At 50.3% G+C, this 14082-nt stretch overlaps 1 protein-coding gene and 1 long non-coding RNA gene across 6 annotated transcripts in view; both read left to right on the top strand.

Annotated features, from left to right (window-relative positions):
- CTIF (cap binding complex dependent translation initiation factor) overlaps positions 1-14082 on the top strand; it is a 291774-nt gene that overhangs the window by 125640 nt on the left and 152052 nt on the right. The window lies entirely within an intron of this gene.
- On the top strand, positions 8-2558 carry LOC125914620 (uncharacterized). Its single transcript, XR_007455366.1, has 3 exons — positions 8-203; positions 403-715; positions 2471-2558. It is a non-coding gene; the product is annotated as an uncharacterized LOC125914620 (long non-coding RNA).

The following is a 14082-nucleotide window of genomic DNA, read 5'->3' as shown; positions in this document are numbered from 1 at the left end:
GAACAATGAACATTTATTTCTACATCAAGTGGGATTTCGGGCCTCGCAGATGTGCCCGAGTTTCTCCCCTACTGAGGGGCCCAGCAGAGCCAGGAAAGGTGAAGAGGGAGTTCAGCCCTCATGAGCGTGTCCAAGGCGATCTCTTCACATAGGACCCAGAGAGGGGACCGACCAGCCAAATTAGGGGACAGTGAGGCTTGGAGGTAAGCACCCCATCCCCCTGCTTGACCCCAAATAAGGGCAAGATGAGAATCTCTCCCACCTCCCTCCCTCTGAGGGGCAAATGAACTTTCCGAATGAAAATCACCGCTCTCCTGAATGACGACCTGGGTTCCCCCACTCCACTGGGCGCCGGGAGGAATAAAAATGGTGGCACATGCAAGAGCAGCCTTGTTCCTCCAGCAGGTGGCGCTGTTGCCGTTTGGAAACAGGGCTGGTGGGAAAGGGCCGCCCCACTGGATCGAAGTTGCCGTAGTAGTCCAGTTCCCAGCCCTCCAGATGGGAAGGAGTGACTTTATTGTTCCCTAGAGCTATGCCAGCTCCGTTGCTAAGTCTTCTGGAAACTTCTAGGATATGCTAACTCACAGGCCTAAGGATTATTAAAATAACCCAAGATGCTGAGGAACAGTCATATGAAAGCCAGCCCCGCTTGGAACTCCCAGACCCGTCATCCTCACCAAGGGCTACTTCATGTCCCCTCCTGGCCCCACCGGAGGTACGGTCTGGCTTCATTCACTGGGTCCACCAGTATTGACTGAGCACCTTTCCAGGGACAGGCATTGTCTTAGCCATGAGATGGACTGAGTTTGAGTGCAGGGGCCAGCTACCTTTCCAGTGGACCGGGAGGAGGAATTCTCCTACTGTCCCCTAGGGGAGTCCAACGACAACTACTGCACTTTGCCGAGTGCTTTCCACTCTGTGACAATGCTGCCTCTTTCTTATCTTGCTTATCCTGACACCACCCTTGGGGAGTGCAGACAAGGTGGTCTCTGGTCAGATGTCACCCTCTCCATAGGCCTTTGGGACACCTCGCCCTCCCCTCCCCCACACACTTGACCCTTCCCCATTGCACTCATCAGGCATTTGGTGCTGGTGCGTTTGCTTTCTTTATTCTGTGGTCGGCATGGTCCCTCTGGGATGTCAGCTCCGCATGGGCACACACAGGTGCTCGTTAAATATTTGGTAAGTGACTGAAAGAGCCCTGACTTGCTCGTGTCCCAGAGGGACTCATCACTACCACCCCCGTCCAGAACCTTGCCTCCTTCCCAGGGGCTCACACGAGTCGAGCACTGCCTGAGTGAGTGTCTGTGTGTATCCTCCCTGAACTCACGTAACTGCCCTGGAAAGTGTAGGGCCCACCATCCTCACCATTTCACAAATCAGAGAATTGAGGTCAAATACGTTGCCCAAGCCCCACGGCTTATAACGGGGGAGCGGAAATTGGAATTCAGGCAGCACGACTCTTCCGGCACCCCTTCGTAAGGAGTGTCGACAGGGAGGAAGAGGTGCTGGAAAACCATTTTCTATATTCTAGGCGACCTTAGTCACGTACAGCAAGTTAAGGGGGAATGTCATTTCCTTAATAAGCAAGAACAAGAAAATGGATTTCTTTTTTTTTTTTTCCTCTACTGCCGAAGGCACTAAAAATGGAAAGAGAGAGAGAGAGAAGCCCCACTGACACCTTTGAAAGAGGAAGAGATATGATTATTGCTTTTTAAAAAAATTTTTTTAATGTTTATTTATTTTTGACAGAGAGAGAGACACAGCATGAGCAGGGGAAGGGGAGAGAGAGAGAGAGAGAGAGAGAGAGAGAGAGAGAGACAGAGACAGACAGAATCCGAGGCAGGCTCCAGGTTCTGAGCTGTCAGCACAGAGCCCACGCGGGGCTCGAACTCACAGACCGCGAGATCATGACCTGAGCCGAGGTTGGACGCTCAACCGACAGCCACCCAGCCGCCCCTACTTTTTTTTTTTTTAATCAGTTTCCAGTGCCCTCCCCCACAATCCCTGCTGACCCAAGATCCTGCAACAGCTCTCGAGGGGGAGTACTTACCTAGGAGACCCCCTCCCTCTGTCTCTCTGGCCACCTCCCCCCAACTCCCTCCAGGGCTTCCTCCCTCCGGACAAAAATAGGTGCTCGTACAATAAAGGAGGAGACCAGGAGTTCATTCCATGGTTTCCTGTCTGAGGCCGCCAGGTAGCAAGGCCCATTGGGAAAGGGCAACGTGCTCTCTGTGAGGCAAGCCTATTTTTATTTTTGTTGTTTTTGAGTTTTTATAAGAAGTCGCTACTTTGGGGGGTGCAGACTTTTGTTGGTGACAGCGAGGGAAGTTCCTAGGGCGCAGGCCTCGGCCAAGTCTGGAGTGGGTTCCCACGCAGCCTCAGAGGGGCTGGGACTAGAGGCAGCTTTCTGGCTCCAAGGCGTCCAGGCCACAACTGCCTCCCTTACACAACAGCTTTTATTGTCTAGGACCTTCGACAGGGATGGCAAAGCGACCCACAGAGCAAGTGCAGCCCTCCAGCCGGTTTCTGCAAATAAAGTTTTATTGGCACGCTGACCACCTGAACGCTCACCATGGCTGTATTTGCACTACAAGGTAGAGTTGAGTAGTTGCCACGAGACCCTAGAGCCTGCAGAGCCTAACATATTTACTGCCTGGCCCTTTACCGAAAAAGTTTGCCGAACACTGATCCAGAACATACACAGCAAAAAAGCCTGAGAGTTGGGGCGCCTGGGTGGCTCAGTCGGTTGAGCGTCCGACTTCGGCTCAGGTCATGGCCTCGCGGTTCATGAGTTCGAGCCCCGCGCTGGGCTCTGTGCTGACAGCTCAGAGCCTGGAACCCCTTTCAGATTCTGTGTCCCCCTCTCTCTCCACCGCACCCCACCCCTGCTTGTGCTCTGTCTCTGTCTTTCAAAAATGAATAAACATTAAAAAAAAATTTTTTTTTTTTTTAAAAAGGCCTGAGAGTTAAAATAGCTGGCTCAAATCTTGAAGTTCATTCGTTTCTGTCATCTAGGAGCCTTTCGGTTCCATGTACGGGACGTGGTGAAGTTCACCCAAAGCCATTCTCTCCCGGCTTCCGTTTCTTCAGCTATAAAATGGGATCGTACATCTGTCTGACTTATATTGCAAAGCTATACTGAGGGTCAAAATACAAACCAGGTTATATAATGACAGTCTTTATTAACTGAAAAACTGCTCTACATGTATGACGTGGCCTTACTAAGTGGCACGGTGGGAGCTGGAAGCAAGGGCAGAGCTGGTGAGCTGGATAGGCGAGAAACGTGGTTGGGAACCAGCCTACGGGTCCCTTCTGTGATTCGAGGGGCCCACGGGTGGAGATTCAGTTGAGTTTCCCCAGCTCCTTCTAAGACCAAGCTCTCAGAGGACAACCATCCGTCTGTGTAGGACTTAGGCCTCACCAGCTGTGCCCACCCCACTCCTCACACCTGCTCTGTTGTTACCACCCCGGACCCAGATTTGCTCCCTCTTTCGTGGCCCCATTCACGCTTCCCCTCCTTCATGAAACCGTAGTAGAGACTCAGTTGAATGTTCTTGAGCAGCAAAACGCATGCTAGAAGGAGGATTTAGGAAGCCAAGGGCTAGGGCCTGACCAGTCCTTCTGTTCCCTTCCTGGGATCCACAGGGAATTCCTAGGTTGCATACATCTTTCCTCAGTGACCAGGAAAGGAAATTTTGTTACTTTGTTAGGACAGGCCACTGTCCCTTAATAGCAGAACTTGCCCCTCTAGAGAGGTCATGTCGTCCATGTCCTGCTTTGGGCCAGACCATGTCCAGAATCCTTTGCTGAGTGCCAGAGGGCTTGATCCGTCAGGTGGGAGGGAGCGCTTGGGGTGGGGGTGGCGGGACCAAGTGATGCCAGACTGAACACTGCCTCTGCCAAGGCCACGGCTGGGCCCAGGCCATCTCACAAAGAAAAAGAGCCGCCCTGCCCAGCCCTGCTAGGGAATGGCGTGGGGTTGGGACGTGGAGGCCAGTAGAGGTTCCACGTGCCCAGAGCTGTGAGCAGGCCCTAAGCTGGCCTACAGGGCTCTGGCAACTGATGCCCAGAGACAGGGCCACCCTCCTGCACACACCCACCCACCCACCAGTGATGCAACAGCCCTGCCAGGAGAGGCTCCAAAACACAGGATAAGCAGCATCACCCCACCTGCAGCTCAATCGTCCATTCCAGGGCTAGCTTAACATCCCTGGCCATCTTGGTGATGCCCTGGTGACTTGGGCCAGTCCTGGTTAAACCAGGCTGCATTCTGGTCCAGCACCTTTCCTCCTCTGTCCTTGGCCCGTGCAAGGAGCAGCTGAGGCGAGAGGAAGAGGAAGGTGTTGCTAAGGGTGTGAAGCATCCATTATTCCTTTATTAGCCAGTGTGCCATTTCTGGTCGCGTTCCCCTTCCTGGCGGCAGTGAGCTTGGGGGCGGAGAAGCCCAGTTATTTTCGTTTACCCCAGCTTCTCACTGGGAGTAGTCAGAGGCCACAGGCAGAGGGGGTGGGGGCGGACAGGACTACGTGCTCTCCAGCAGGCGTTTGTGAATGGGCCCCAGCTCCCAGGCCACCCGATGGCAGGCAGCCCCCCCAGGACGCGCTGACTCTCACTGGCTGGACGTCGTCATTTCTAGCATTGCAATGGCCAGGCAGGAGGAAGCTTTCTTCTGGCCCAAGAACAATACCAGGGTCAGCCCGGGGACCTCCCTCCTACACCCTCTTCCTTCCATTGTGAGCTGCTGCACAATCCCAGGCTACTCGGCTCTGCATGGACTGGGGGAGGGAGGACTTGCCCAGGAGAGATTAGCAACGTGTGTGACACCCCCAGTCATCTGCCTCCACTTTCCAGGCCAGGCCAGAGTTCTGGAGGCTGCGGATGGCCAGACGGACCAAGCATGTGTAAAAGTGGCTGTCAAGTCCCTGTGCTTGGCAAGGGGCTCTTAGCAGGGCGAGGCCACTGGCTGGAGGGCTCCAGTCCCCCCGCCCCCATCCCCCTTGAATCCTAGCATGTCAGGGCTGGAAAGGCCTACTTAGACCTTCTGTCCATCACCCCATTATACAGGCAAGGAAAGGCAGAGCCAGAAAGATAAAGGTTTTGCCAAACTTACTGCCCTGCTTAAAAATTCCTCATTGATTCCCCAGGCCTATGGGCAAATCCCAGGCTTTCCTTTGCCCCTGGTGCCTGCCTGCCTTCCAGGCTTCTCTCCAGTGACTCCCCAGCTTGTGCTTTAATTTAGCCTTGTGACTAATTAACAGGCGCTCGATCCAGCCGCACTGGTCCCCTGCCTGAAAGTCCTCCCTGCTTCATCTGCCTGCCTGCCACATCCCTGTTCTTCAAAGACTATCTGAATGAAGGCCACCTCCTCTGTGCACCCCTCCCTGATAAACATCTCCTCGTTGATTCACCTGGTCTTCTCCAGCACTTAATATAGACCCTCCTTGTCATTGGTGTGCCTGTGTGTCTCCCACGTTTTCCTACCACACACCCTCCTGATCCTGAAGCCTGAAAACATCTTATTTGCCTTTGCAACCCTTAGGACAGTGGTTCTCAAAATGTGGTCCTCAGACCAGCAGCATTAGTATCATCTGCGAACTTGCCAGGGATGCAAATTCTCGGGCCTCCCTTTTCTTCCACTGAACTGGAACGTCTGGGGGTGGGGCCCGGCGATCTGTATTTTACCATCCCTCCAGGTGACTCGGACGCCTCTTCCAGCTTGAGAACCAATGCCTTCTTGCAGGCAGTTGGCTCATAACTATTTCTTCTTCTCTCTCTCTCTCTCTCTCTTTTTAATTGAGATCTATTTGACGTGCAACAATTTGTAAAACAAGTTTTACAGAAACTGGAAGTTTAAGGTGTGTGACGTATTGATTTTATACATTTATATTGTAATTTATATTGTTAGGGTAACACCACCTCCCTGGCATCACCTGGTTAGCCTTTCTTCTAGTGTTGGAAACAGTTGAGATCTAACCTCCTAGCGAGTTTAATGTTTATAGTAAAGATTCGGTGTCCTTCTTCATAATTTCTTGACAGTTTCGTGAGTAATTGACATCACCCAATCCTTTCTGTTTGCTGCCAAAATTTATGGCAGCTTATTTGTTCTTTATCACTATTTTGCTCCAATGAGGGACAAAAAAAAATCTTGCCCCCTTTGACAACCAAGGATATGGATTTGCAAAGGGTTGAGTGATTCAAGAATGACAGTCCCCTAGATTCCAGCGCCTGGCCCTATCCCTGGCCATACCCCAGATGGATGACCTGTTGGCCCCAACAGCCCTGAGTGAACCCCTTCATGTTAGGGGGGCTCATTACCTTCCTACCTATCGAAGGTAGAAACCTCAGGGGATCTGCTTAGGAACACTGCACACTTGGCCGGTGGTCAAAAGCCATCCATCACCTGGCGTGGAGATGTGGGGGCAGCTTGTGTTCAGAGATGGATAGAAAGCCCTGGGCTGATCGTTCTGTCTCTTCTCTTCGGGTCTCATTGCAGATTTGCTACCCCAGTGTGTTGGGTGGTGGCTGATGTTGAAAGGAATTTGTCCCTGAGCTCAGAGACTCTGTCTGCCACAGGCAGTGACCCTGACGCATTCTTGGTGGCAAGAGGAAGCTGACCTGGGGATAAAACAACAAACACTAACTTCTGCCTACAAAGGGAGTAATCAAACGTCGCTATTAAATAGACTATAAATAATAACAGTAATGTAGTTGCAGGTCTAGTTAAACAGACTATGGGAAGGCTAAATATTGAGACCGTGCCCCGGAAAACAGTCCTGGCCTTTCCCTCTGAGGTTCAGTGTTCTAACTTTTGGAGCAGAGGGTTGAGGAGGACAGAAAGCGGACCCAGAGACAGGTGATCATGTCCTGCCCCTGCACCTCATCATCCCACTTCCTGTGAAGTAGGAGTGAAGGCTTCTGGACCACCCTTCTGGACCCAACCCTATACCCCCGTACCCTTACCCACTTGCTTTATCCCACTTTCTGCATAATTTTCATATGTTTTATTTTTCCTTGATGGTTTGGAGAACAAGTTGTGGACCTGGTGCCATTTACCCCTAAATACCTCCACGTGTTTTCCTAAAAACAGGGACATTCCCTTACATAATCACCATCTCATGATCAAAGTCAGGAGGTTAACACCAATAGAATGCTATTATATAACCTACAGACCTGGTTCACATTTCATCAGTTATCCCGCTAATCTCCTTTACAGCTAAAGGGAAGCTTGTTTTGTTGTGTGTTCTGATTTAGAACAGTAGTGACTTTCGTTGCTTTTACTTGTCGTGTTTCTTTAAGCTCCTTTTTCTGTCTTTCATGACCTTGACATCTTTTGAAAAGGACAGACCAGTTATTTTGTAGCATGTCCATCAATTTGGGTTTGGCTGAGGGCCCCTCATGATTAAATTTACGCACTTTCGAAAGGAGTGCCACAGAAGCAGTGTGGTGTCCTCAGTGCATGATATCAGGAGGCACAAGATGTTGACTTGGTGACAGTGACATTGACGACCTGTCCAGATAGGAACTTCCAGGCCTTGCTCCTATAAAGTTACTATGTTTCCCTTTGTAATAGTAACTGTCTTAGAGGGAGAGGTTTGAAACCATATAAATACACTGTTTCTGATAATACTTTTACCCACAACTTTAGCTTTCCTTGATGATGCTTGCCTGAAATATCATCATGCTTGTTGGCAAATGGTGACTTTTCTAATTCCATCTACATGTTTTAGTTGACCTTCTACTGTAAGGAAGACCTTTCCTTTCTCTTATTTATTTACTTTGTTTGTTTCCATGTCTCGACTTAGAGATTTTAATGTTTCCAATGGTTATAATCCATGATTATTTGATGTCCACTTGTTTCAGATTTGACAAGTGGGAGTCCCTTCAGATCACATCTGTGTATTTCTGAAACACCCTCAAGGATTATTCTTTGCAGTTCCTCCCTTGCTGGCACCAGAAGTTCTTCCAGATTTATTGGGTACTTTCTCTGCCCAGCCCTGGGATCCATTACCCATGGAACATGGTTACCTCTTAGTGGATGGTTTTTTGGAACCCAGATCTAGGTTCTGCGTATGCTCATTGTGACTGAATCCCCTGTCATTTGATCCATTTCTCTCTCCCATTTTCTGAATGCCTATGTCCCCAGGTCAGAGCTTCTCTAGAAAATAAAATCTCTTCCCTGGAGTTGGAGATGGAAGGATATTGCATGGCTGTGTGGGGTAGGGAAAGACCCTTGGGAAGTCCATATCCAGAGTCTCCTCCCAGTATCTGAACCCTGCCTCTTGTGGTCCCCGGTCCCTCCAAGCTCTGAGCTCCCTGGAGGTGTTGTAGACTCTGTCAGCACATTTCTTATCCGTGTTCCCTTCTGTTGGGTTACCTGCCACTCCACTCACTTTCTGTCTTCCCTAGCTTGGTTGAAATCCCTTTTCTCGTTCTCTGTGCTTTTGTAGGTTTACAGCCTTCTTTTTACTAATGAGGGAGGAGAAGTTGAAAATAAGTACACGTGGTCAGTCTACTATGTGAGTCAGAAGTCCAGTTGGTTGGATTTAAGTAATTAGGGAAAGAGAGAGAACATCGAAGGGGACACTGAGTTTCATGTACTTGTCAGGAGCGGCAGTGGGAGCAGGTGTTTGCATCCGGGAGTACAGGGATGAGGTGACCTGTCCTCCGAGTCCAGGCAGGGGAACTGGCATGGGGCAGAGGTCCTGGAAACATTGTCATTGGAATCAGAAATACAAAGGGGGAAGCAGGTTGGACCTGAATGCCAATAAATAGATTCTTTTCTTTCATGTTCTTCAAAGAACTCCAGGAGGGGACACACACACACACACACACACCCCAGATGTCTGAGAGGCCTGAGAAAATCTGCTGGGATTCAGACCCTAAAGAGAGGCTTACTCCCACATGAGAGCCAGGAGCCATCAGGGTACATGTGCTCCATGGAGAACCCCAGGATAAGTCGCTATTGCCCAAACAGTTAGGATTCCAGCCACACCCAGTCTAGCTTTGCCACTGCCTAGTGGGAAAGACTTTCCCCCGCAAGTCTCCAGGGTCCTTGGGAGCAAGGCTCTTGTCCGGCACCACACCTGGGCCAGGGTTGGTTGGATGCATAGTGGGAACGCAGGAAGTCACAGAACCATAGATAGTTGCTAAATGCCAGAGCAAACATGTGAGCCAACTGTGCAAAGATGGGGCTCAAAGCAGCCTCTTACAGTGTCCCTGAAAACCTGCAGGTCGTCAGGTCATTGCTGGGCTCTCTCCTTCTACAGCTGCCCGAGCCTCTCCCCATTGGCATTACTAAGAAACATGACCCCCACCTGCTCCCAGTGGTAGACTGGCTCCGGAAAGCTTCACGTAAAGCACAAGCCGTCCCTGCCTTTTGCCAATTTGCATTTCAACAATCCACACATTCTGCAGTTCCTGAAAACCATTTCTGTAGAACTTCTGGTAGCTTTAATCTGCTTACTTGGGAGTTCCTGCTCATTTCTGGAAATGTGGAAATAAGCAAGCATGCCCTTAAGGGCAGGCAGGGTAGTTTTGCTGGCATAACTAGCATTGTACCCTAGTGATAAAGGGCGGCACCCCAAGGAGCCGACCCTGGTGGATGGAGGGCTATTCTATGAGCTGTTCTCATCTCAGGAACACAAAGCCCTGAAGGGCAGGGACTCTGGGTACATCCTAGTGCCTGGAAGTGTTTCATTTCCAGCCGATCACTGGCAGGGATTTGTCCTACGGACAGGTTGTGGCCTCAGGCCCCCGTGTGCAGGATAAAGCTGGGGTGTATTTGGGGTGGGGCTGGTGGTGGGGAGAGGGTCAGATGTGGGCAGGCCCAGGAGTAGAGGACACCAAAAACTGAATACCGGGACCCGCTGAGAGAACACAGGCCACTTGGCCGCCTGCGGGGCCTCTTGGCCGGCAAGGAGCAACCAGCGTTGGTCAGTGGGGCAAGAGTTGAAATCTCTCCCTGGGCATTCATCTTGGAGGCCAACTAGTCAACAGTGTAAACCACGAGGAAAGCATTCTGAACATACCATGTTTCCCCAGGGAAACGAAGATCCCCCCACGGGGAAGGGCTACACCCAGGAGCACACAGCTAATACAGCGTCACATTTGGGGTCCCAGGTCCATAGGTCACTGCTCTTCCCCACACGTCCTGCGGTCTCATTTATGATGAGTCCTAACGATTGGTCCTGGTAGAAGGCTCACAGGATATCTGTTTAATAATTTAGTCTGGAATTTCACTAGGGAGCAGAGTCAATAGGTATGTTTGAAAGGCTTCATCACTAAACTACACATAAAATGTTCTGTAGAAAGGAAATTAGAAAAAAGAGGAAAGAAAAGGAAATCCCAATTGCAGCTGGCCCCGTGTCTGTGCACGCAGAATCAGAACAGCAGGCCATCTCAGCGGCTAACAGCAGCCCTGTTCCAGGCCAGCGCTCCCAGAGGCCCGCTCCTCGGCCCTGCTGGATCCGGGGCACGGAGAGATGGACGGCCGTCCAGAAAGATGCAGAGAACGGGGCCTTTGTAAACACCATGGAGGAAAGGGATTCTCGGCCGTGTCATCTGGACGCCCCATGTCACGGCCTCTCATTTGTCCCTGTTCTAAATGCTGAGCTGTCAGGCCAGCACGGGAGTCCTGTTTTGGCCCCTAAAGAAGTGGTAAGTGTTTTAGTCCATGGACTGCCCTGTCCCTGGCCATTGTGGCCGTTTGTGCAAATTCGAAAGAAAAGCTCCTTCCTCACACTCGACAGCCTCTGCCTGAAATCGTCAAAACGATTCAAATCTGTGGCGACTGAGGCAAGGACCATCTCCTGGAGTTGTGCAAAGCATGTAGGCAGCAGGCTGTTCCTGATTTGAAGCAGATGTCACAAACAGAGGCTTGAGTTGAATACCTAGGTCACTAGTTCATTTTATAGAAGGTCAGACTTTGAGTTTAGAGTATTTCCAGCTAGAGAGAATCAGAATTCCCTTGGAGATTAATGTCTAACAGCCCAGAAGGCCGAGTGACCCATTCTATTTCTTCAGGAGGAAGGAGTCAGAAGGCCATAGAGTGTTATAGAATGTTATAGATTGTTAGACCTAAAAGGAACCTTAATGTCATCTAAGGCAGCTCCTTTCATTTTACAAGTGGGAGAACTGAGACCCAGACAACCATCCCTGCCCTGAGCACAGGGCTCTGCTCCTCCCCAGTACATAGGTGATGAGCTAAATTCTAGAAGCTGTTGTGAGTCAGAGGTCCTTGTACCAGATTCTCCAAATTCTTCAGAGCCCTGAATGAGACCCTGGAGGATGGCCTCATTTACCTGCTCTGGTCAGTGGTCAACCACTCGGGAAGTAGATTCTTCTTAGAGCAACGTAAAAGAGTTTGATAATGCTTGTCAATAGTGCAGGATTCTCATTTTAAGGATTTATTGCAAAGACGCTCAGCCAAGTTGGCCGTGAGAAGCAGGATTCTGAGAGCAGAATCTTCATAGTCCTGGCCCATATACCTTACACGGCACCATGCTGGTCAGGGGCTGCTCACGTGAGGGGCCAGTTACCCCTTTTCCAATTGTTGTGATGTGCCTGCATGCACGTGTACACACACACACACACGCACGCACACACACACACACACACACACACAGAGTATTCTCTCAATGTGCTAAAAATGTTGGGAACAATTCCTTCTAGTTCTTGACCTATGACCTCTAGGGCAGCTCAGTGGCCTCCAGATCATTATTTTGCTTCAAAGAGTACCCTCCAGGTCAAAGCAGAAACATTTGCTTGGCAAGAAAAGAGAAGATGTTCCTTTCTGTGGCCTTTCCTGGCGGCAAGAAAAGGGACATTGTTCCAGCAGGCTGGCGTGTGGTGTGGTCAAGGAAATGCATCATACCCCCTCAGCAAGGTCCTTTCAGGACACCCCAAAGGGCAGCAGCACCAGCGGCTGGCCACATGGACCAGGCTGGTCACTCAGGTTGGGCAGCCAGCACAGGATGTCCATGCGCTAGGGGAGGAAAACCTGATTGGTGTAGGATAGACAGGCAGACAGACCACGCCTGCAGATGAGCACTGGGGAAACCACCTTGCTGGGTGATTGGGGAAACTGGGCAGGGGGACTTCTCCATCCCGCAAGAAGAAAGATAACCCAAAGACCTTGGGTGATTCAGAGTCAGACGTTAGTGACCCGAAACAACAATTTCTTCATTTGGTCCTGCCATTAGCATGGTAGGAAGGGGAAGCTTCCCTCTGCAAAACTGAGAAGATCTTATTTCAAAGTCTCTGAAATGAGGTAGCACGTCCCCCCTCTCATTCCTTGCTGCATGATAGAATTGCCTTGACCCCACCACTGACAGATCAGAATCTCTGGATGATGGGTCCTGGGTGTCGGTGACCTTTAAAGTTCCCCAGGTGAATGTAATGTGCAGCCAGGGCCAAGATCCTCTGTCCTTGGGTCTTAGGGATTTATCCCATTCCCCATCCTGGAAGGTGTTTGCACCATAGAAATGCAAGGGATTAGCCAGGACTTGATCCAAACTTATAAAATATTAGCGTAATGACCCTCTGTCCTCTTGATGTTAATTAGATTCTGCCTTGCCATTTTAATACTCCTTTATTTTCTATCTGTGCTATAAGGATATACGATTCCTTCAGAGTGGAGACTGTCTTATTTGCCATTTCTCACCCATGATGTTCTATCCCCCATCCCCACCCCCCATCCTTCACCAAAACCAGTCTATTCTATTCTTAAATGTTTATAAACTCTTCTTCTGTCCCTCGACCATCTCCCTGATTCTTACATTAGCCCTTAGCATCTCTTGACCATTGGATAACTTCCTAACTGGTCTGCCCTTTGCTTGCCTTAAATTCCCTTGAATGTGTCCTCTACACCACGTCCCGCATGATCCACAAAGTACACAAATCTAGCCATTTTGCTAACGTGCTTAGCCTTTCCTTGCTCCCCATCACATGTAGGACCATGGTCTTGCCATGCAAGGCCTCCCCACTCCAGCCCTGCTCTCCTTTCAGCCTTGGATCTCCCATTTTCCCCATCATGCACCCCATGTAACAGCCACACCAACTCGCTGTGGGGCCCTGTAATACAGAAGGGCCAAGCCTCTGTCTTGGGACTGGCAATGGTAAGAAGGCCACGAACAGGTAGTGAACCCACTCACAGTAGCTCTGGTGCACAGCACAACCTGCACGGGACCCAAAGGACAGCCCCTAGGAGTCAACACAGGATTCTGCCCTGCCCCATCCCCTCCAAGCTGGGTGACCTTGACCGAATTCTACTTCCCCATTTCCTCTTATCTAGAGTGTGGATGATAATAAAATCCACCCCCTACCTGCCACCCTCTCGGAAGGCTGTCATGAGATTCTACTGAGATGATCACTGAGGAAGTCCTGTGAGGCACTGGTCAAATCTAGGAGCTTCTACGAAGACATCAATGCATAGGTGCCGCATGGCAGTTCACCGGGGCCCATTGGGAGTCTTTCACACGAGCACTGTGCACGTGCTTGTGAGCAGGGCAGGCATGTTGGTGGCGACACCGGCTTCTTCCCTTAGTGTTTTCATAAAGGGAGTCGGGTGAAGGAAATGTCTTGGAATAGACAATCTTCCTAAACTCCCCCGAAATAACTTCAGTGGAAACAATTGTGGTAACGTCCACTCTACAGTTATTGTTCCAGTCTACCGCAACATGGGAAAAATCTCCCGGCATTTCCAACTCAACTGGGAATCAACTTGACTTCCAGAGGCCTGGAAACAAAGGGATTGTGCTCCAGGACTGCTCTGGGTCTTCATGGCCTACTGGAGCTGAGGACAATCCCAGGGTTTGTATACAGTATTAGCTTTTCCTCTCCACTTCCCTTCAGGACTCATGTTTGCCAGAGACCTTTGTATTTTCCCATAGATAACTTTTGGGGGTCATGACCAAAAGAGTTTATTACAACAATACTTGAGATTCTAGATTTCCTCCCAGTCAGTTCTATAGCGTGCTGTTGCAGATTTGAGATCTCAGAATGCTCTTGTCCATGCCCACCAAATGGAACCAGAATGGGATGGGATGGGATGGGATGGGATGGGATGGGATGGGATGGGAT

The sequence above is a fragment of the Panthera uncia genome, assembly GCF_023721935.1.
Source record: "Panthera uncia isolate 11264 chromosome D3 unlocalized genomic scaffold, Puncia_PCG_1.0 HiC_scaffold_8, whole genome shotgun sequence".
Classification (NCBI taxonomy): domain Eukaryota; kingdom Metazoa; phylum Chordata; class Mammalia; order Carnivora; family Felidae; genus Panthera; species Panthera uncia.
Note: the sequence above shows the minus strand (reverse complement) of the source record. Positions and strands in the feature narration are given on the sequence as shown.